General features: G+C 35.0%; 1 pseudogene; it reads left to right on the top strand.

Annotated features, from left to right (window-relative positions):
* The first annotated feature begins 3,671 nt into the window (after positions 1 to 3,671).
* LOC134384346 (olfactory receptor 10J5-like) lies at positions 3,672 to 11,637 on the top strand (annotated as a pseudogene).
* The last annotated feature ends 13,728 nt before the right edge of the window (positions 11,638 to 25,365 follow it).

Genomic DNA, 25,365 nt, shown 5'->3' with positions numbered 1-25,365 from the left:
TTAATCTTTCAATCTGAACAGTAAACACATTTACCAACTAGCAGAGACAAAGAGTTGGAAAAGTCGGCTAATAAAGATCTGACACTTATTGACAACTCAAAAATGTGTCCCTGCTAGGCTTCAACATCATTGGTCACTAAGTCAAATCTAGTTGAACTGACCCTTCCCTCTCCCATCCAATATATATTTTTCCTGTTCCATGGTTGCTTTAGAGTCTCACTGTCATTTAATTCCCTGTGGAAAAAATGTGAAGGAGTACTGAGAAGAAAAACATTGTGCTTTACCTCAGGATGCTACACAGAGCCATCTCTTATTGCTCGGGTCCCACTATTTTTGAGAGCAGCTTTGTCTGCTTCCCTTGGCAAACTGAGCTCCAATTACATTGCATGGGAATGGTAGATTCTTTTTAGTCTTCAAACAACCCCTTAATACTTATTGAGTGCTTCTCTGAGTGAGTTGTGTGAAGGATTCAGAAGATTTAGAAGTCCTGGAACGCTTTTTCTAAGAGTTTACAATCTAATTTGGGAAATAAGACTGACACACAGGAGACAACAGACAACGATGCAAGATAGCATGAACTGAGCATGTATGCATGTGTAGCATGCATATGGTGCATGGATGAAGGCAATAGTGTGTTGGGGAATGTTTAACAACCAGCTCCCCAGGAGGAAAACTGGTCTTGGATTTTAGTGTTTGTCAGTTTCTGAGATAAAACTATTACTCCACAGTAGATTTCAGTCAAGCAACATATACTGAATATGAAGCTGGAAAGAGATTTGTGCAATCTGCTCTCGTGAGCTGGTGCAACTGGCTCCAGTACACCACTGAATGTAGGCTTTATGAAAGGGATAGAAGTGAGGAACCAGGTTGTTGTGAGAGGATTTCGTGGAGGTGCTAGGCAATAAGCTGTCCTAAAGTTTTTCTAAAAACAATTTAAAAATTAAAAATAGACCTATTCTAGTTTGGTAGATTTAAAATTCTCCATTTAAGCCAAGAATTAAAATATAATTACATTTGAGAGCTATATGTCAAGAATGTTTTGGGAGGGGAGGAGATGTGATTACAGGCATTGAGGACTTGGAATCTGGGTGAGCAGCAGGGAGTGGAGGACATCCCAGGCAGGAAGAGAAATATGGACATAGACACAGGTTTGGCAATGGGTATTGGATTTTTGATAGACCCTGGGGAGACTGGCTTGTCTGTGATGGAGAATATGGCAAACATTGCAGATTGTCTGTGTAAGAATGGTCTGATAGTGCAGGGCCTTACCCCAGCAGGGGTGTATTTACCAGATCAGAGAAGCGATTTATAATTAGTATGTTATAACTCAAAGATAATCTAGTTTAAGTCCCTTATTTTGTACTTGAGACTATAGAGACACAGAGATAAGTGATTTTGTAGAACACATGTTTTGACATTGACAGATTCCAATCGAGTTCCAGATTTCTCAGGTCCCAGCCAATTTTGATGTTTCTTATATTATAATAAACTCACCTAAAGAATTGTAAGCCTAGTACTGATAATTTGCAGAGATGAAATCTTATTCATGGCCAAATGAGAATTTTAAAAAAAATCAACTTTGATGTACAGTACAGTACAATATGATATGACATGATACAATACGATACCATACAATACAATGCAAAATAATACAATGCAAATAATATAACAAAATTCCTCAGTTTTAAGTATACATTTTGGTGAGTTTTTACAAATTTATATACCTGTGTTATCATCACCACAATGAAGACTATTTTCTTCACCCCAATAAGTTCCCTTGTGTTCTTTTTCAGTTGATTCCTTAGCAATTCTTAAACCACATACCTGCTTTCTGATAGGATAATTTAGATTTGTATTTTCTAGAGTTTCATGTAAATAGAATCATACTGTATTAGCTCTTTTGTGTTTGACTTCTTTGATTTAGCATAGCACTTTTAAGCTTCAGCCAAGTTGCTGTTTATATCAGTAACCTGTTCCTTTTATTGCTGAGCAGTATTTCATTACATGGATATGTTATAATTTGGACATTTAGGTAGTGCACTTTGGGGTTTTAGAAAGAAAGCTGCTAGGAGCATTAACATGGACACGTCTCTATGTGAAAACATGTTTTCATTTCTCTGGTGTAAATACTTAGGAAAAATTACTGAGTCATGGAGTGAATAAATATATTTAACTTTCTAAAAAACTGCCAAATGGTTCTCCAAATTGGCTGTTCCATTTTACATTCCCACCAGCAATGTTTAAGTTCCAATTCCTTCACTTTCTTGCCAACATTAGATGTTGTTAGGCTTTGTAATTTTAGTCATTCGAGTGGGTGTTTAGTGGTATATTATTGTGGTTTTATTTTACATTTCTTTGATGGCTAATGGTGTTAAGCACCCTTTTATGTGTTTATTGACCATTTCTCTATCTTATTTTGTGAAGTGTCTGCCCAAATAGTTTTCCAATTAAAAATGAGTCATTATTGAGTTGCAAGCATTCTTTATATATTCTGGATACAATTTTAGGTATATGTATTGTGAATTTTTCTCTTAGTCTGTGGCTTAGCTTTTCATTTTTCTAACAATGTCTTTTGAAGAGTGGAAGCTTTTAATATTCATAAAATTCAATTTATTATTTTGTTTTCTTATGGTTTATGCTTTTTTGTTTCATATCTAAGAGCTCTGCCCATTTCAAGGTTGTAAAAATTTCTGTCTAGAACTTTTATAGTTTAATTTTTTAAGTACAGTTTATAAAAAGATAAATATAGTTTATCTTCTGAGTTACAAAAAGTAACTCAAAATGTCTATGATTCATTTTGAATTACTTTTTGTGTATGACATGAGATAAGACTTGAGGTTTATTTTTTTTCCCATATAGATATTCAGTTGTTCTGGTAACATTTGTTGAAAATACTATCATTGAGAAACCTTAGAACTTTATTTAAAAAATCAGTTGACCATATATATGTGGGTCTATTTTTGGACTCTTCCCTTTATTTCACTGTATGTCCTTGCACCAATATCACACTATCTTGATTACTACCATGTTCAAATGAAGTGGTACAAGTTGTTTAACTTTGTACTTCTTCTCAAAATTGTTTTGACATTCTTAGTCCTCTGAATATCCATGCACATTTTAGAATGGGAATATGTTTTATTATCCTGGCTAGAGGGTTTGGTACCGTAATCTTAAATGGGTCATTGTGAATTCCCAAATTGGGACAGACAGGAGACATAATTTAAGCCAAAAGCCCACTGAATGTGAGGTTAAGGTAGATGTGGCTCCAAAATGCTGACTCTGATTGGAATCATGGTGAGGTCGATGAGGAAGCCAGAAAAGTTTAAATGCAGAGCTTTTTTTCTAAATACAAGAGGGGTCAATGTTTAGTTTGCTTTCAGAAATATGAAATGCATTATAATTTCAAGATGCACGAGTAGAAAAGTCAAGAGGACTTTTTCAATGTCAAGCTGGAGACATGGGGAAAGAATTGGTGATAGAAATAGAGATTTGAGAGCAATCAACATAAAAATGGTAACAGAAAAATCTGACAGGGAAAGTATGGAGAGAAAAAAGCAAAGGCCAAGGATTGGCCAGAGAATAGCATATGTTATTACGGTATAGGTGAAATGAGGAGATTCGTGGAAAGTAACTAAATGAGTGCTAGAAAGAGAGAAAAATAGCGTGGTGTCATGGAAATCAAGGTCAGTGAATGTTTCCACGAGGCAGGGATCAGAAGTGTCAACGAAGTAGAGAAGGATGAGAAAAAGAGGAAAAAGAAAAGTCTGGTGGATATAGCAGTGGAGACTTCTTTGGTGACATTTGAGCAAACAATTTCATGGGCATGAACATGGCAAAGCCAACTTGCAGAGAATAATGAGAGAGGAAGTCTATTTCAGGAATTCTGAAAATAAAAAGAGAGAGAACAATGAGATGACCACTACAGAGAACCACAGGACCAGCTGTGTGCTCTTCATACAGCTTATGTACACTCACTTTTTTGACAAGGGGGACTAGAATGCTCTGCTTCCTGTAATTATATCAAATGTCTGTTCACCAGATTTTTAAAAAGGAATAATCCAGTGTGCTTCAAATGGCTAGCAAACCTCTTCCTCCTCCTTTCTCAACTCTGGAGCTTATATTCCCTTACATCCTCAAATTGTCCTAATCCTTTTATGTTATAGTGAAAACTAAACAATGTTTTCTTAATCATAACCCTCTTCTGACTTCACTTACAAGGACTGCCAGAATCAACAGAAAAGATTTCTTTGGTGGAAATTGAGTGATCAATTTCAGTGGAGTGATCATAGCAAATGTTGTTTTGTAGTTGTTCTGCTTTGAGGGTATTATGACATGTTTGGATCATGCTACCTCTCTGAAATTGTTTCTACATTCAGAATTTAACTGAAGCACTGTGAAAATGTCCTTGGTGACCCTGTCACCAAATCTAGTGACCACTCTCAAAGTTGTCCTCCTTGAATACTTCATACTGCTACATATCTTTTTTCTTCAAACACTCATCTTTATGGTTTTCTTGACATGCACTTTACTGGTATCCCTCCTTCTTAAAAGGGTTTGTTTTAAATGGCAGATGTCATTATTGGTTGAAACACACAGCATGACTTCCTTCTTGATGGTATTTTCCCCTTCCTAATATCACTATAGTGTCTGTGAAGTGAGAATGTGCTCAGAAGTGTTCTCCATGCCCCCAAAATAGTTTGTTGCACAGTGATAATGTTCATAGGTATAAACCTCAAAGAGGCAGAAGTAGAAGTAGGTTTCTGTCTTCACATGCAAGGACCCCAAGCATGGGCTTGCTGGTCACAAAGGAGGGAATTGGGCTCACTCTTTCAGTTCAGCTATCATTGCCCCTTGTTTCAGAGTTCAATTGCTGATGAGAATATCCCCCTTGATAACTACCTTTATTATTTTTAGCCACTGATGTATCAGAATTCAGAGAAAGAACTTTACAGAAGTGACAGAATTCATCTTCTTGGGATTCTGCAGTTTTGGGAAGTATCAGATAAACCTCTGTGGTTTTCCTAACCATCTACACTTAAAAAATTTATTTTTTTTATTATATTTTATCATTATACGATGTGGTTGATTATTGTGGCCCATTACCGAAACCTCCCTCCCTCCTCCCTCTCCCCCCACCCTCCCAACAATGTCCTTCCTGTTTGCTTGTCGTATCAACTTCAAGGAATTGTAATTGTTGTGTCTTCTCTCCCCCACCCATTTGTTTGTGTATTTATTTATTTATTTTTAGCTCCCACAAATAAGTGAGAATATGTGATATTTCTCTTTCTGTGCCTGACTGGTTTTACTTAATATAATTCTCCTTAGGTCCATTCATGTCATTGCAAATGGCAGTATTTCATTCGTTTTTATAACACAGTAGTATTCCATTGTGTAGATATACCACCTTTTCTGTATCCACTCATCTGATGATGGTAATTTGGGCTGGATCCAACTCTTAGCTATTGTAAAGAGTGCTGTGATGAACACTGGGGAACAGGTATACCTTCGACTTGATGATTTCCATTCCTCTGGGTATATTCCCAGCAGTGGGATAGCTGGGGAATATGGTAGATCTATCTGCAATTGTTTGAAGAACCTCCATACCATTTTCCATAGAGGCTGCACCATATTACGGTCCCACCAACAATGTATGAGAGTTCCTTTTTCTCTGTAATCTCGCCAGTATTTATCATTCACAGTCTTTTGGATATTAGCCATCCAAACTGGGGTTAGATGGTATCTCAGTGCAGGTTTGATTTGCATTTCCAGAATGCTGAATTATGTTGAGCATTTTGTCATATGTCTGTTGGCCATTCATATATCTTCCTTTAAGAAATGCCTATTTAGCTCTTTTACCCATTTTTTATTTGGGTTACTTGTTTTTTTGTTGTAAAGTTGTTTCAGTTCCTTTTATATTCTGGATATTAATCCTTTGTCAGATGTATATTTTGCAAATATTTTCTCCCACTCTGTTGGTTGTCTCTTAACTGTGTTAATTGTTTCTTTTGCTGTGCAGAAGCTTTTTAGTTTGATATTATCCCATTTGTTTATTTTTCCTTTGGTTGCCTGTGCTTTTGGGGTCGTATTCATGAAGTCTGTGTCCAGTCCTAGTTCCTGAAGTGTTTCTCCTATGTTTTCTTTAAGAACTTTATTGTTTCAGGGTGTATATTTAATTCTTCATTCCATTTTGTGTTTATTTTGGTATATGGTGAGAGGTATGGGTCTAGTTTCATTCTCCTGCATATTGATATCCTGTAATCTCAGCACCATTTGCTGAAGAGGCAATCTCTTCCCCAGTGCATAGGCTTGGTGCCTTTGTCAAATATCAGATGGCTGTAGGTGTGTGGGTTGATTTCTGGATTCTCTATTCTATTCCATTGATCAGTGTGTCTGTTTTATGCCAGTACCATGCTGTTTTGGTTATTATAGCTTTGTAGTATAGTTTAAAGTCAGGTAGTGTTATGCTTACAGCTTTATTTTTTTGCTCAGAATTGCTTTGGCTATGCATGGTCTTTTGTTATTCCATATAAATGTCTGGATAGATTTTTCCATTTCTGAGAAAAATTTCACTGGAATTTTGATGGGGATTGCATTGAATTTGTATATCAGTTTGGGTAAATTGGACATTTTCACAATGTTGATTCTTCCAATCCAAGAGCATGGGATATCTTCCCATCTTCTTGTATCCTTTTTAATTTCTCTCAGCAGTGGTTTGTATTTCTCATTATAGAGAGTTTTCATATCCTTGGTTAACTGTATTCCTAAGTATTTTATTTTTTGGTGGCTATTGTAAATGGGCAAGCTTTCTTGATTTCTCTTTCTGCATGTTTACTATTGGAGAATAGAAATGCTACTGATTTTTTTGTGTTGATTTTGTATCCTGCTATTTGCTGAAATCATTTATCAACTCCAAGAGTGTCTTTGTAGAGGCTTTAGGCTATTCGATATATAGGATCATGCCATCTGCAAACAGGGATAGTTTGACTTCATCTTTTCCAGTCTGGATGCCCTTTATTTCCTTCTCTTCTCTGATTGCTCTGGCTAGTACTTCCAACACTATGTTGAATAGGAGTGGTGAGAGTGGGCATCCTTCTGTAGTTCCTGTTTTTAAAGGAAAAGCTTTCAGCTTTTCCCCATTTAAGATGATATTGGCAGTGGGTTTATCATATATGGCTTTAATTATGTTGAGATACTTTCCATCTATACCTAACTTATAGAGGGTCTTTGTCATGAATAAATGTGGAATTTTATCAAATGCTTTTTCAGCATCTATAGAGATGATCATATGGTCTTTGTGTTTGATTTTATTGATATGGTGTATCACATTTATTGATTTGCATCTGTTGAACCAACCTTGCATCCCTGGGATGAATCCCACTTGATCGTGGTGTATAATTTTGCGTACGTGTGTTTGTATTCTGTTAGCCACAATTTTATTGAGGATTTTTGCATCTATATTCATCAAGGATATTGGCCTGTAGTTTTCTTTTTTAATTGTATCTTTACCTGGTTTTGGTATCAGGATGATGTTTGCTTCATAGAATGAGTTTTGGAGAATCGCCTCTGTTTCAATCTTTTGGAATAGTTTGTGGAGAATTGATGCCAATTCCTCTTTGAATGTTTAGTAAAATTCTGCTGTGAATCTATCTGGTCCTGGGATTTTCTTTGTTGGAAGCCTTCTGATAATGGCTTCAATCTCTTTTATTGTTATTGGTCTGTTAAGATTTTCTACATCATCTTGGTTCAGTTTTGGTAGTTTGTATGTGTCCAGAAATTTATCCATTTCCTCCAGATTTTCAAATTTGTTGGCATATAGTTGTTTACAGTAGTCTCAAATGATTCTTTGTATTTCAGATGTATCAGTTGTAATATCACCTTTTTCATTTCTAATTTTTATTGTTTGGATCTTCTCTCTTCTTTTTTTTAGTTAGCTGTGCTAACAGTTAGCTGATTTTATTTATCTTTTCAAAAAACAACTTTTTGATTCATTGATTTTTTGCATTGTTTTTTGAGTTTCAATTTCATTAAGTTCTGCTCTGATATTAATGATTTCTTTCCATCTGCTGACTTTGGGTTTGGATTGTTCTTGTTTTTCTAGTTCTTTAAGGTGAAGTGTTAGGTTGTTCACTTGCCATCTTTCCATTCTTCTGAAGTAAGCATTTAATGCAATAAATTTCCCCTTTAGTAATGCTTTTGCAGTATCCCACAGGTTTTGGTATGATGTATCATTATTTTCATTAGTTTCAATAAACTTTTTTATTTCCAGTTTGATTTCTTCTTGGACCCATATGTCATTAAATAGAATGCTATTTAATTTCCATGTGTTTGTATAATTTCCAGAATTTCATTTGTTATTAATTTCTATTTTTAATCCATTGTGGTCTGAGAAAATACAAGAGATAATTCCAATTTTTTTTGAATTTGTTGAGACTTGATTTGTGACCTAATATGTGATTTATCTTGGAGAATGATCCATGTGCTGATGAGAAGAATGAATATTCTGAGGTTGTTGGATGGAATGTTCTGCAGATATCTGCGAAGTCCAATTGGTCTAGAATGTTGTTTAGATCCTGTGTTTCTCTTCTGATTCTTTGCCTAGATGATCTGCCCAATGTTGACAGTGGGGTGTTCATGTCCTCTGCTATTATTGTATTAGTGTCTATTTCCTTCTTTAGGTCTAATAGAATTTGCTTTATAAATGTGGCTGCTCCGACATTGGGTGTGCATATATTTATGATTGTTATGTCTTCTTGATGGATCAATCCTTTTATCATTATGTAGTGGCCCTCATTATCTCTTTTTATGGTTTTTAGTTTAAAGTCTATTTTATCAGATATAAGAATTGCTACTCCAGTTCGTTTTTCATTTCTGTTTGCATGGTAAATCTTTTTCCATCCTTTCACTCTTAGTCTATGTGAGACTTTATAGGTTAGGTGGGTCTCTTGAAGGCAGCATATAGTTGGGTCCTCCTTTTTAATCCACTCAGCCAGTCTGTGTCTTTTGATTGGGGAATTTAATCCTTTTACATTAAGAGTTGTTATTGAAAAGTGTTGATTTAATCCTAGTGTTTTACTGATTTTTGTTTGGATGTCTTAAGTGTCTTTTGTTCCTTTCTTTCTGATTTACTGTTTTGTTTTTTTTTCTGTATTTGTTGGTTACTTGTGTTGTAGATAAACTTTTTTTTTTGTTTTCTCTTCATTGTTGCCATTTTTATTTTACTAGTGGGTTTTGATTTTTCTTGGGTTTTTATGGCAGTGGTATTTGTTTTGCAGGTACCAAACCCAGTACTACCTTGAGAATTTCTTGTAAGGGTGGTCGTGTGGTAGTGAACTCCCACAGTTTTTGTTTGTCTGAGAAATATACTGTTTGCTCTTCATTTTGGAAGGATAGCCTTGCAGGTAGAGTATTCTTGGTTGACAATCTCTGTCTTTTGGAATTTTGAATATATCATCCCATTCCTTTCTGGCTTTTAGGGTTTGTGATGAAAAGTCTGATGTTAGTCTGATTGGGGCTCCCTTATAGGTGATTTGATGCTTCTCTCTTGCAGCTTTTAAGATTCTCTCTTTGTCTTTTAGTTTTGCCAATTTGACTATAACATGTCTTGGAGAAGAACTTTTTGGGTTGAATACATTTGGGGATCTCTGAGCTTCCCGAATCTGAAGATATGTGTCTTTTCCTATACCTGGGAAGTTTTCTGTCACTATTTTGTTGAATATGTTTTCAATACAATCTCCTTTTTCCTCCCCTTATGGAGTACCCATGACTTGGATATTTGAGTGCTTAAGGTTCTCAGATATCTCTCTTAGATTTTCTTCAATGTTTTTAATTCTTTTTTCTTTTTTTTGGTCTGCCTGTGTTATTTCAAACAGCCCATTTTCAAGGTCAGAAGTTCTCTCATCTGCTTCTGCAAGCCTGCTGGTTAAACTCCCTGTTGTATTTTTATTTTATTGAATGAATTCTTCAGCTCAACAATCTCTGCTACATTCTTTTAAAGGGCATTGATATCCTTGTACATTTTTTCTTTCAGGTGCTTTATACTTTTCCTTGTTTCATTGTGTTGTCTAGGTGAATTTTCTTGTATCTTATTTAGTTTCCTTAGAATTGTCACTCGAATTTCCTTGTCGACATTTCAAGGGCTTCTTGTTCTATAGGATCTAGACCTTGAGAGTTATTACCCTTTGGTGCTGTACTTTCTTGATTTTTCATATTTCTGGTATCTTTCCTTTGATGTTTAGTCATTGTGTCAGGGAATTTCATGGTCCACTGGCTTGACACTATTGTCTGGCTAGGATGCTGCTGGGGCTGCCAGTTTGGTATAGCTGCCTCAGCGTCTGCTCGGTAGGCCCCTACTGCCTTGGGTGGGTGGTTGCCTTGGGTCTTGGGCCTCTCCAGGGAGGTGCCTCTCTGGTCAGCATGCACTCAACTAGGCTGGTGATAGAGTTGGGCGGCAGTGGTGAGGCCTACCTGCTGGGTCACACACCGGCACCACAGGATGCGTGGTCTCTGTGGATCTTATGCTTCTCTGGCTGGATGCCTCCCTGATTCATGCACACTTGGCTGGGCTTGGGAGTCATGTGGCAGTTGTGAGTCCTACATGTTGGGTCACGCATGGGCACTGCAGGGCGTATTGTCTCTACAGATCTTCCGCTTCTCCCTATTTTCACATAATTTTTAAAATCTCCTATCAGGAATGAGAGACATGTTGCTCCCAATGCTGGAGGTACTGCTCAGCCCTCTGAAATCAGTCCCTGGGGGCTCAGTGTCAGCTGCAGAGAGCCAACTTACCCAAGGTCATGCCTCCTTCCTGCAGCAGCCCATGTTCAATGACTGATTGATGTGGGGTATCCTAACCATCTACACTTTAACTCTGGCTGGTAACATCATCATCATGACCATCATCCACATTGACCATCATCTCCACACCCCCATGTACTTCGTCCTGAGCATGCTGGCTACTTCAGAGTTGGTGTACACACTGGTCATTGTCCCATGAATGCTTTCTAGTCTCATTTTTCTTAACTAGCCCATCTCCTTGGCAGGATGTACAATCCAAATGTTCTTAATTGTGATATTGGCCACTAACAATTGCTTCCAATTCACAACCATGGTCTATGACTGCTCTGTAGCCATTGCGAGCTCCTGAGGTACGTGGTCATCATGAGCAAAGACATGTGGTCCAGTTGGTTTTTGGGTCCTTTGGTACTGGTCTGGTTATGACAGTTCTCCATGTGACAGCCATGTTCAATTTGCCTTTCTGTGACAAAGTGGTGGATCTCTTCTTCTGGGACATTTACCCAGTCATGAAACTTTCTTGCACTGATGCCACTATCAATGAGATAATCAATTATGGTGGAAGTTCATCTGGGATTTTTGTGCACATAGGCTTAATCCACATCTCCTATGTCCTTTATTATCTCATCCATCTTTAAAATTGCCTCAGCAGAGGGTGGAAGAAGACCTTTGCCACCTGTGCCTCACACCTCACTGTGGTCATTGTCTACTATGGCTATGCCTCCACTGCCTACCTCAAGCTGAAGTCAGAAAGTTAAATAGAAAAAGAACCCTGCTGTTTACAATCTGAGGAACAAGGAGGTCAAGGATATCTTATGCAGAGCTGTGAGCAGAAACATTTCTTAACAGGTTGGATCATTTTGTTAAAAGACCTTTAGCCCCATGTAATGTGTGTCTACTCATAAACATGCCACAACACACACGATGATCAGGTGCAATGTTTGTCAATAATGATGTCAGGGAATAGAGATACTTTTCTTTTTCATGTCCTAGGGAACTCAAAAGGCAGGGTTTCTGCTCTGGTGAATTTTGTTACCAGCTACAAGAAACACTGCAAACTAGATTAGACTACTTGTTTATGTGCCTGAGGATTTTGGTTTTGAAATCTCTTCTGGCCCTCACTTTACCTGGCCCTTTGGTAGTCAAATCCTTGACCTAGTCTGGTGAGGGTATGTGGAGAAGAGGCAGTGGGAAAACAGGTGGAAGGGATCTTAGGAAAATGAGCAGCAGAGACAGCAGCTTTTATTTCTCTTCAGGTACAAAAGAGAAAGCGTTTACTCTTAGCAATTACATTATGCACCCCATAATGGTAATTTTAGGAAGGATTTTATTAATTCTTGCTGATAGAAAAACAAACAGCTTCACAGAAAAGGGTCCTTTCTTTCATTATCCAGCCATATTAGATCCTTAAATAACATTCATTTCTAGTACATTCTTCCTTCTGTGCAATCAAGGCAAAAAAATCTCTGTTGTTCCCTAGAGGATAAGCAGGGAGAGAATGTTGCTTTTCTTTGTAACTACATTTTTATCTGGATGCATTTTTCATAAAAACTCTTCTTTTTTCAAATTATGAAAGCTTTTTAGATTTTTAATTTACATGTAGTAGCTGCAGTGGCTTTGAAGTAGTTATCTTAGGTATTGGTTGTACGAATTCCAGAGTCCAAGGTAAATGCCATTAAATTCTATTCTCTCAGTAAACAGTGTAAACTTCAAACTTCCCAGATACTTATTTAAATCAAGACTAACCATAGTAATGCTGCATTATTTCATTTCCTCAATAGAGGAGATTGCAAGAATGTTTTATTTTATGGATATTCACACCGAAGTTTATTTCTACTCTGAGACAGAGCTGGAAGATACTTTCTAAGAGACACAGATATGGAAACATCTGTTTTCACACACTCACAGCACCCATTGTTATTCCATCCCTAAGTCAGTTCCTACCCCTTGCTTTCCAGTTTTATTTTTCTGTTCCAAACTATGGAAATAAGTCGGAGCATCTTCTAGGTGACCTGTGATTTTCTCTGTTCTACAGAGCCCTATGTGAGGAGGTAGAATCCTGGAAGTGGAGGGTCCTCTGCACAGTGTTCCCTTGGGGCAGGCTGTCCCAATGAGTGTCATAATAGTTGATGTCAGGGTCTCTCTGATTACCAGAATCTGATATTCTTCTAGAAGAGATGTCTCAACCTGAGGTTCATAGTTTCTTAGGAGGTGTTTGGGTGGGCATTGAAGGTTTTCTTTTAATGTTTTGAAATTATTCACTAAATTTTGAATATAAATGTGAATGTGACTTTCCATCATATTCTTTAAAAATTTGCTCTGATATAAGTATTTCTTTCTTTAAATCCAAGAAGAAATATGAGACCAGATGCAACTTCCCTCCTTTATAGGCCATTTACTTCCACAATTTCCTTAGACTCTCTTAGATAAACATCCTTTGACCTTGTCCGTTTTTGCCTAGAGGGACACTGCTATTTGTTTTCACTGAGTTGGAGAACATGGAAAGTGTGGGTTGTTCTTAGCTGCGAGGTTGAGGGATAATGGGTGTTGGATGGGTCCATCCCTCCTTACCCCCATTCCCTAAGTACTTAAACACTATTCCCCTTTCCTCCGATACCTCATGAAAGAGTTATTACCATGCTACTGTTGGTTGTTTACACACTTTGCATGGCTTTAGACCCACTGGAGGAACAACTTCTACAAGAGAAGTGCAACAATACAAGAGTGGGCAGGCCTAAGTGTTCACAGATCCTCCAAGTAGGATGAATCAGGAATTGTGAGTCATTTTGTTGCTGCCTCCTATAATCTATTCATAATACTTAAATTGCTGGCTAATGTGTTGGCTATTTTTATCATCTTAATTGTTTTTGTTATAATTATTTTCATGATCATTATCAACATTTTTCTCCAATATCTCACTCTACACATGTTCCTTTATCTCTCTTCTTCAGCACATTACAAACACCTCTATCTTTTCTGTACTTATTTTGTTCAGCTTTTTTGTTCATCAGCAAAATGTCCATATTATTTATTTATTCCATCTATGTACATTTCTTAAGCCCTATGTGTCAAGCAATTAACTAGCTCCAGGGTAACAATAAAGAGTAATGCAGAGACTCTGATTCATGCTATTCACAGTCCAACGAGGAAAGCAGACAAAATAACAAAAAGAACAAATACTTGCTGTAGGCATGTGTACAGGATTGTTGTTTGGGGTCAGGGGTTTTGTTTTAAAAAAGGAACTGGTCAAATCTATTTAGAAGGTCAGAAAAGAATTTATATAGAGATAATATTTAATTAGCTTTTTGTGGCATTGGGTCAATTGATGTCTGAGAGGGATGAGGAAGGGCAATCAAAGGAAAGAGAAGAGCCTGAGCATAGACATACAAACCCCCCAAAGCCAGAAATGTTAGGAGGGCAGGTGTTTTAATCCTCTCTATGTGCCCATTGCCATGCTGAATATTAGCCTGGTAAAAAGCAGGTGCTTAATGTACCTTTGGATGGATGATTCTGTGAATACTTATTAAGCTGAGGTCTTATCCAAGGGTATCCAGGTGCTGTTTTATTTATTTTTTTGATAGATACATCCTATCAATCATATTCCCTCTGTGCTATATAGACTTCCCTCATCTAAAGTCAACTAACAGAGAAAATAATGGAGTGGGTGACAGTCCTGGGAGCATACTTGAAACTATTTTCTCCACTGCAAGATTGCCTACAAGCATTTCATACTTACTCCATAGATTCAGTTGTCTATTTACTATGTATTTACATTACATAGTCACTTAAAACTGCACTGTGAAGGTCTTTTTTTTTTTTTTTTTTAAGTAAACTGGACTAACACTAAATTAATATGTTTTAGTCCTAACCAGGGCAATGACTTTGACAAACTTAAAAATGATTGCTTGATAAATTGACATATAAAATCAAGATTTAAAATGTTAAAAAATTTTCTTTTAGAAAAAAACTATAAAAAGTTTATTATGGATCTTAAAACTTCTGAAGTATGACTTTCAGTGTTGGCTTTGTAGCTTTTCTAGAGAAAAAACAAGTATACCTAATATCTTTCCACATTCCCTGATTGCAACCCATGATGAATTAAATAAAAGATAGTTGCAGTACTTTCAACAAAAGTAGAATACAACATTTTATTAATGGGTACAAACGTTTCTGGGAGGAGAAAAAGGAGGGGAGTGGGCAGGAGAGATAAAATTAAGCCAAAAACATACAGGAAGCATGTGGCACACAGAACTTAACTTTTAAAAAGAAATATTTAAAGGATGCAAGAACCCAAATCAGTTTTGTAGTTGCTGCTAAGGTGTGTACATGCATGTGTATGTGTGTGAACATGTGTGTATACACGTGCATTTTTGTGGGGAGGGAGCTAACATTTGGGAGTTTTAGATGTAATGAGCATTGTGGTAAGAAATATCTTATTTGCATTATTTCATTTAATAACCATCCTAATATTTACATAGCCCTTTACAATTCACAAAGGTTTCATTTGATTCTCATAGCATTCCTGTAAGATAAGTACTAATGCCCCATTTTTCAGATCAATCCACTGCAGGTTGGATAGTTTAAATGATTTTCCCAAGATCACATACATCATTGACAGATAGAAGGGGGACTCAAACAGAAGTTCAATTACAAATATGCTAATCCTAAATTCCAGGCTTTCTATTACTCTATCTATATGTAAAAACACACACACAATTTATTGACTATCATCAGGGAATATATTATGATGAATAAGTAAACTTTATTTTTTAGATGCTAAAGCTTCACTTCTTTCTGTATTGAGACTCTTTCTGAAACGTTCTAGTTCCTTCCCTGCCTTTGTAAATATAGTATATTGATTATCATGAATATATTTCTTTAAATGTATACCCTGGATACTTAACTGTATCTTCTGTTGCGGTTCATTGTATCTTCAGTTGGAACTGAGCTTATTTCAGAGTCTTCGCTTCTGAATTTAAAGACCTACACATTCCAGTATTTTATGAACTTTGTGTTAGTGTTGTATTGTTTCTGACTTTTAATTACTTAATCTGTTACTTCAACAAATATGACATGCATGCCCATTGTAAGTGTCAGACACTGGGTCAGGCACTAGAAACACAAAGATGAATAAGACATGAGCTTTGCTTTGAGCAACTAACATGTGCTTACAACACGTTTCAATACGGTGTGATTGGTGTTATACATAGAGTACTGTGAAACACCAGAGAAGAGAATGGTCTAACTCAGTTGGTGAATTTCATTCTTGCATTTATTGGTAGGAGGAAATCAAGGTGAATGAGTTTGTCAATTGCAAGCATTGTGTTCTAGTGAGGCTTCCTGACATTGAGCCTGCTCAGGGATAGCAAGTGTAGCAAGGTTAACGAATCCAGAATCTCTACAATTTTTCATCCACAATGTTCATTATTCAGTTATAAAATGTTCAACATGGGAACAAACAGAAAATTGTGACCAATTGTTAAGAAAAAAGCAGTCTATCTAAATCAACCTTAAGAAAACTCAAATTAGTCAGGGACTTTAAAGCAGCTAGTATATATAGATTCAAGGTAGTATGTGGCATATAGAGCTTACAGGAAAATATGCTTATTATGAGTAAACAGATGTGCATTCTCAGTTAAGAAATCTAGAACTGGAAATTAAAATATTTGAGAAAAATGTACTAATCTGCTTAAAATAGATTGTATTTGATAGAAGAAAATAGACTGGAGTTGGTAGAAGAAAGGCAGAATAAAGAACAAACTTGATGATAGATCAATAGAATGGACTAAATCTGAAGAACAGAGAAAAAAATGAACAATAATAGTAAAAAAACACCAGAGTCTCAATGACCTGTGCAACAATACAAGAAATCTAATATACATATATTTGGAGTCTCAAAAAAAGAGAATAGAATGTGTCAAATAATATTTGAAGTCATGTTGGCTCCAAATTTCCCAAATTTTTGAAAAATATAACCTTTCAGATCCAAGAATCTCAGTGAAGCCCCAAGTAGGATAAATAAAAAGAACACCAAATCAATGTACATCAAAATCAAAAATTTAAAACCAAGGATAAAAAAAAATTCTTTGAAGTCAGCCAATTAAAGTAACATATTACATAGTAGGGAACAATAATAATTTCACTTGAGTTCTGGTTGGAAACAATTGAGGCCAGAAGATAACTGAATGACATTTTTTAGAGTTAGACCAGAATTCTATATCCAACAAAAATGTCATTAAAAATAAAGGTAAAGTAAAAATATTTTCAGATAAGTGAAAATTGAGATAATTTATGCACTACCAGAAATGCTCAAGAAAATTTTTCAGACCAAAGGGAAATTATACCACGTGCAAACTTTAGATATACAGAAAATAATAAGATCACCAGAAATGGTAAATAGGTGAATAAATATAAAAGAGTATCTTTTTCTTGTCTCAATTGTTTAAAAAAATATGTCATCACTAAAAAATATTATGACATTATTGTGAGGTATACAATGTGTGTAGATGCCATACATATGACAGCTATGAAGGTATTCAAAAAGTTCATGGAAAGATTTGTATTCTGTTGATTGCACTTTTTGAAGTACACTTGTATAACACAAAGAAAGAGGTAAATGTAAATACACTGTTATGAGATACTTTTGTTTAAAAGGAGTGGTACAACTTTAAGAAAGACTGTGATAAATTATGAATGCAGATGTTAATCCATAGAGTAATAACAAGTAGAATGCAACAGGTATAGCTAAGAAGGCAATAGAGAAATAAAATAGAATATTAATAAATATTTATTTAATATGAAAGAAAGAAAAAATGAGGAACAGAGGAGTGACATATGAATGGGACAAATAAAACAATAGAGTTTAACCCAACAATATTAATAATTATGTTCAATATATAGTAAACATGTCACTAAAAGGCTGACATTGTCAGAATGAATAAAACAGAGAAGACCAAAATACATTCTATTTGTAAGAGATAAACTTGAAATAAAAATAAATAAATACAGTGAAAGAAAAAGGATTGGGAAAGATATGCAGTGCAAACTCTTTATACTGGAGTGGTTATACCTTTCAGAGACTCCTTTAGCATTTTCTGTAATATAAAAATTATCTCAATTTTCAATGATCTAAAAAGGTATTTCACCTTTATTTTTAAATTAATATCAGACAAAGTAAACATCAAGACAAAAAATATGCTATAAATAAGAGGAAAATTTTATTATAATAAAGGGCTAACTCATTAGTGAGACAAAACAATCGTAAATGTGCATGATTCTAATAGAGCTTCAAAGTAAATAAAGCAAAAACTAAGAAAAACGAAGAGATAAATAGACAAATCCAAAATTCTAACTGTAGAATTTAAGATTTCACTCTTAGTAATTGATTGAACAAGTAGAAAGATAATAAGCACATAGAATTCCTGCTCCACAGCTTCTATCAACTTGACCTATTGATATTTATAAAACATCTCAACAAATAAAAGAGTACACTTTCTTTTTATTTTATTTATTTTTAATTGTAGCATAGTTGATTGTGCATATTTGTGGGGTACAGAGTTGAATATCAATACCTGTGTGCATTAGGTGTTTTTCAAATCAAGATAAATAGTATATTCAACATTATACAATGTAATCATTTTTCATGTCCCTTTACCAATTGCTCCCTTACCCACTTCCTTCTCCTCCTTTCCCACCTCTGGTAACCTCAGCTCTCTTCTCTCCTTTCAAAAGTTCAACATATTATTGTGATTGTTATATCTTTCTTTCTTTGTTTATTTTTTAGCCCCCACTTATGAGTGAAAACATGTAGTATTTCTCTTTCTGTACCTGGCTTATTTCTCCTAATATGATTTTCTCTAAGTTTATCCATGTCGCTGTGAATGGCAGTATTTCATTCTTTTTTTATGACAGAGTAGTATTCTATTGTATAAATATACCACATTTCCTTATCCAGTGGACGTTTTGGTTCATTCCAACACTTGGCTATTGTAAATAGAGCTGTGATAAATATGCAGGTGCAGGAATCCCTTTGACATTCTGATTTCCATTCCTTTGGGTATACACTCGGCAGTGGAATTGCTGGATCATATGGCAGTTCTATCTGTCGTTGTTTGTGGAAACTCCACAGCATTTTCCATAATGGCTGCAACAATTTACAGTTTCACCAACAGTGTAGAAGAGTTCACCTTTCTCCACATCCTCACCAGCATTTCTTATTCTCGTCTTTTTGATAATAGCCAATCTAACTTGGGTGAGATGATATCTCAATGTGGTTTTCATTTGCATTTCCCTGATGCTGAGTGATGTTGAGCATTTTTTCATGTGTCTGTTAGCCATTTGTATTTTTTTTTTTTTTGAGAAATTCCTATTCAGATCCTTTCCTCATTTTTTAGTTGAGTTATTTGTTTTTTTACTTTTAAGTTGTTTGAATTCTGTGTATGTTCTGGATATTAATCCTTTGTCAGGTGCACATTTTGAAAATATTTTTTTGCATTCTGTAGACTGTATTTTCACTCTGTTCATTGTTTCTTTTTCTGTGCAGAAGCTTTTTAGTTTGATGTAATCTCATTTGTTTATTTTTCCTTTTGTTGCCTGTGCATTGGGGGCCCTATTCATAAAGTCTATGCCCAATCCTACTTCCTGAAGTGGTTCCCCTGTTTTCTTTTAGGAGTTTTATAGTTTCAAGTCTTATATTTAAGTCTTCAATCCATTTCGAGTTGATTTTGGTATATGACAAGAAGTACAGGTCTAGTTTCATTTTTGTACATGTGGATGTCCAGTTTTCCTAGCACGATTTATTGAAGAGACAGTCTTTGCCAATGTATATTCTTGGTGCCTTTGTCAAAGATCAGTTGGCTTTATGTTTATGGGTTGATTTCTGGGTTCTTTATTCCATTCCATTGGTCCATGTGTGTGTTTTTATGCCAGTACCATGCTGTTTTGGTTACTATAGCTTTGTAGTGTAAATTGAATTCAGATAGTGTTATGCCCCTGGCTTTATTTTTTATTTTTTGTTCAGGATTGCTTTGGCTATTCTGGGTCTTTTGTTGTTCCATATGAATATTAGGATTGTTTTTTTAAAAAATATTTCTGTGAAGAAAGTCATTGGTATTTTGACAGGGATTGCATTGAATCTATAGATCACTTTGGGTAGTATGGACATTTTCTCAGTGTCAGTGCTTCCAATCCAAGAGCATGAAACATGTTTCTTCTTTTTGTGTCCTCCTTAATTTATTTCAATAGTGATTTATAGTTTTTATTGTAGAAATCTTTCACTTTCCTGGTTAAATATATTCCAAGATATTTTAATTTTTTTTGGTGACTATGGTAAATGGGCTTGCTTTCTTGTTGCTTTTTTTTTTTTTTTGTCTTTTTTGTGACCGGTACACAGCCAGTGAGTGCACCGGCCATTCCTATATAGGATCCGAACCTGCAGTGGGAGCGTTGCTGCGCTCCCAGCGCCGTACTCTCCTGAGTGCGCCACGGGCTCAGCCCTGCTTTTTTTGCTAGTTCATTGTTGGAGTACAAAAATACTACTGATTTTTGCATGTCAATTTTGTATCCTGCAACTTTACTGAAATTGTTTATCAATTCTAAGAGGTTTTTTTGTAGAGTCTTTAGGCTTTTTTTATATATAGGATCAGATCTTCTGCAAATGGGGACAATTTCACTTTGTCTTTTCCAATCTGGATACCATTTATATCTTTCCTTTGCCTGATTGCTCTAGCCAGTATTTCCAATACTATGTGAAACAGGAGTGGTGACAGTGGGCATCCTTGTCTTGTTTTCATCTTTAAGAAAAAAGCTTTAAACTTTTCCCCATTCAGGATGATATTGGCAGTGGGTTTGTCTTATGTGGCTTTTATTGTGTTGAGATACTTTCTTTCTATACCTAATTTGCTGAGTCTTTATCCCAAAGGGATATTGAATTTTGTGAAATGCATTATCTGTGTCTACTGAGATGATCATATGGTTTCTGTCCTTGATTTGGTTGATGTGGTGTATCACATTTATTGACTTGCATATATTGAACCATCCTTGCATCCCTGGGATAAATCCCACTTGATTATGGTGTATAATTTTTTTTTGATGTTTTGCTGTATTCTGAGTCCTAATTTCTTATTGAGGATTTTTGAGTCTATGTTCATCAAATATATCAGTCTATATTTTTCTTGTTTTGTTCTATGTTTGTCTGGTTTTGGTGTCAGGGTGATGCTGGCCTCATAGAATGAGTTCGGAGAATGGCCTCAGTTTCAAATTTTTGGAATAGTTTGAAGAGAAGTGATATTAATTCCTCTTTAAAAGCTTGATAGACTTTGGCTGTAAAGGCATCCAGTCCTGGGTTTTTATTTGTTGGAAGACTGCTCAATACTGCTTCAATCTCATTGCTTGCTATTGGTCTGTTCAGGTTTTCTGTTTCTTCTTGGTTCAATCTTGGTAGCTTGTATGTGTCCAGAAATTTATCTGTTTCTTCCAGGTTTTGAAATTTGTTGTTGTATAGTTGTTTGTGATAGTCTCTAGTGATTCTTTGTTTTTCTGTTTTGTTGGTTGTATGTCTCCTTTTTCATTTCTAATTTTTGTTATTTGGACCTTCTCTCTCCTTTTTTTAGTTAACCAGCTAAAGATTTGTCTATTTTGTTTATCTTCTTCAAAAACCAACTTTTTGTTTCATTGATATTTTGTATCATTTTTGTGTTCCTATTTCACTTAGTTCTGATTGGATCTTAATTATTTATTTTCATCTACTAGTTTTAGGATTGAATTGTTCTTGTTTTTATAGTTCTTTGAGGTGTAGTGTTAGGTTGTTTATTTGAAATCTTTCTATTCTTTTGATGTAAAAATTTATTGCAATAAACTTCCCTTTTAGTGTTGCTTTTGCAGCATCCCACAGGTTTTTGTATAATGTGTCTTTTTTTCACTAGCTTCAAGAAATTTTCTGATTTCATGTTCATTTCTTCTTGGACCCATATGTTGTTCAGGAGCATGTTGTTTAATTTCTAGGTGTTTGTATAATTTTCAGAGTTTCACTTGTTTATTTATTTCTAGTTGTAGTCCATTGTGTCTGAAGAGATACTTGGAATGATTTCAACTTGTTTAAATTTGTTGAGACTTGATTTGTGACCTAACATGTGGTCTATCCTGGAGAATGTTCCATGTGCTGATGAGAAGAATGTATATTCTGTGGTTGTTAGATGAAATGTTGTGTAGATATCTGCCAAGTCCAATTGGTCTAAAGTGTGGTTTAAATACTCTGTTTCTCTGTTGATTTGTTGCCTAGATAATCTGTTCAATATTGAGAGAGGGGTGCTCAGGTCTCCAACTATTATCATATCAAATTAATAATCTTAAGGATTCTCGCCAAGACACAAGATAATACAGACTAAAGGGAGAGATAGATGCCAACAGAATAATAGTTGAGATTTTAACACTCCACTCTCATCACTGGACAGATCATCAAGACAGAAAAATCAACAAAGAAATATCAGATGGACTTAACAGACATTTACAGAACCATCCATCTAACAGCTGCAGAATATACATTCTTTTCATCAGCACATGGAACATTCTCTGGAATTAACCATATGCTAGACCACAAAAATAATCTCAATGAGTCCAAAAAATCAAAATCACATCAGGTATTTTCTTTGACCATAATAGAATACAACTAGAAATCAATAAGAAGAAGAACTTTTGAAAATACACAAATACATGGAAATTAAGCAGCATGCTTCCAAATGACCAATAGGTCAAAGGAGAGATTAAAAAGGAAATAAAAAATTTCCTCAAAATGAATGATAACAGAAGCACAACATACCATAACCTTTGGGATACAGACAAAGCAGTATTATGAGGAAAGTTTATAGCAAAAATGCCTCCATCAAAAAGAAAAAAAAGAAAGATTTCAAATAAACACCTAACAATGCACCTCAAATAACTAGAAAATCAAGAACAAATCAAACCCAAAATAAGTAAAGAAACAATAAAAGTCAGATAAGAAATAAATAAAATTGAGGCTAAAAATGCAATGCAAAAGATTGAATGAAAAATTGTTTTTTGAAAAGATTAACAAAATCAGCAAACCATTAGACAGACTAACCAAGAAAAAAAAAGACCCAAATAAATAAAATCAGAAATGCAAAGGGAGACATTACAACTGATACCCTTGAAATTTAAAGATTTATTACAGACTATTATGAGCAACTATATGTTAATAAATTTGAAAAAAAAGAGGAAATGGATAAATTCCTGAACAAATATGACCTACCAAGAATGAACCAAGAAGGAATAGAAATCCTGAAGAGATCAACAATAAGTAAGGTGATTGAATCAACAGTAAAAAGTCTCCATCAAATAAAATGCAGGACCACCTGGATTTTCTGCTGAATTCTACCAAACTTTTAAAGAGGAACAACTCCAATACTTCTTAAACTATTTCAAAAAATCAAAGTGGACAGAATTCTTCCAAACTTGTACTACAAGGCCAGCAATACCCTGATACCAAAACCAGGCAAGGATATAACAACAATAAAAAGAAAACTGTAGGACCATATTGTTGATGAACATAGTTGCAAAAATACTCAATAAAATACTAGCAAACTGAACCAAACATCACATCAAAAAGATTATACACCATGATCAACAGGATTTATTCCAGGGATGTAAGGATGATTTAACACAGACAAATCAATAAACATAATATTTATTATGAACAGAATGAAAGGGAAAAAACATAATCATTTTGATAGATGCAGAAAAAGCATTTGATAAAATTCAATATCTTTTCATGATAAAAATTCTCAACAAATTAGGTATAGAAGGAAATTATCTTAATACAATAAAGGCTATATATGACAAACCCACAGCCAGTATCATACTGATAATTACACTAAGAAATGGAACAAGACAGGGATGACCACTCTCATCACGTTTATTCAACATAGTGCTGGAAGTTATAGCCAGAACACTTATGCAAGAGAAATAAATAAAAGTCATTCAAATTGTAAAGTAGGAAGTCAAATTGTCCCTCTTTGCAGATGACATGATTTTATGTAGAGAGAAACCTAAAGACTCTAACAAAAAACTCCTAGACTTGATAAACAAATTTAGTAAAGTTGCAGGGTATAAAACAAACATACAAAAATCATTAGCATTTCTATATATTAAAACAAACTAGCAGAAAAAGAAATCAAGAAAGCAATCCCATTTACAATAGAACAACAACAACAACAACAACAAAATACCTAGGAATATATTTAACCAAGAAGGTGAACCATCTCTACAGGGAAACCTAAAAAAATTTAAAAAGTAAAGAAAAAATTAAAAAATTAAGACACATAAAAATGGAAAGACATCCCATGCTCATGGATTGGAAGAATCAACATTGTCAAAATGACCACACTACCCAAAGTGATCTACAGATTCAATGCATTTCCTATCAAACCATAATGACATACTTCATAGAAACAGACAAAAAAAATTAAAAAGCTTATATAGAACAACAAAAGACCATAAATAGCCAAAGCAATTTTGAGCAAAAATAAAAGAGTGGAGGGCATCACACCCCTGTACTTCAAAATATATTACAAAGCTATAGTAATCAAAACAGCATGGTACTGGCATAAAAATAGACACATAGACCAATGGAAAAGATAGAGGATACAGAAGTAAATTCATACACCTATAGCCAAAAGGAGCAAAGAACATACATTGGAGAATGTTCACTAAATGGTGCTGGGAAAATTGGATATCCATATGTACAAATATGAAACTAGACCCCTATCTCTCACCATATACAAAAATCAGCTTAAAATCGATTAAAGACTTATATGTAAGACCTGAAATTATATGACTCCCAGAAGAAAATACAGGAAGAAAAATGAAGGACATAGGACTGGAGAAAGATTTTATAAATAAGACTTTTAAAGCACACGCAACAAAGGCAAAAATAAACAAATGGAATTATATCAAGCTAAAAAGCTTCTGCACTGCAAAGGAAACAATCAACAGAGTGAAAAGACAACCTGAAGAATTGGAGAAAATATTTGCAAACTATGCATCTGACAAGGGATTAATGTCCAGAATATATACAAGGAAGTCAAAAAACTCAACAGAAAAGAAAAAATCCAATTAAAAAATGGACAAATGGGGAAAAAGAGGAACAGGTAAAGGATTGCGAAAATCAACTACAACGTGTGTTGAGAAGTTAAAATAATAAAAAAAGGACAAAGGAACTGAACAGATGTTTTTCAAAAGAAGACTTGCAAATGGCCAACATGTTTATGAAAAAATGCTCAATATCACTGATCGTCAGAGAAATGTAAATCAAAACTACAGTGAGATATCATCTGACCCCAGTTAGAATGACTGTTATAAAAAAGACAGAAGATAAAATGCTGGTGAGGATGTGAAGAAAAGGAAACTCTTATACATTGTTGATGGGAATGTAAATTAATACAGCCATTATGAAAAACAGTATGGAGTTTTCTCGAAAACTACAGATAAAACTACCATAGGATTCAGCCATCCCACTGCTGGGTATATACCCAAAGGTCAGTAAATCAACATGTCAGAAGA

Source organism: Cynocephalus volans, chromosome 8 (genome assembly GCF_027409185.1).
Source record: "Cynocephalus volans isolate mCynVol1 chromosome 8, mCynVol1.pri, whole genome shotgun sequence".
Lineage (NCBI taxonomy): Eukaryota > Metazoa > Chordata > Mammalia > Dermoptera > Cynocephalidae > Cynocephalus > Cynocephalus volans.
Note: the sequence above shows the minus strand (reverse complement) of the source record. Positions and strands in the feature narration are given on the sequence as shown.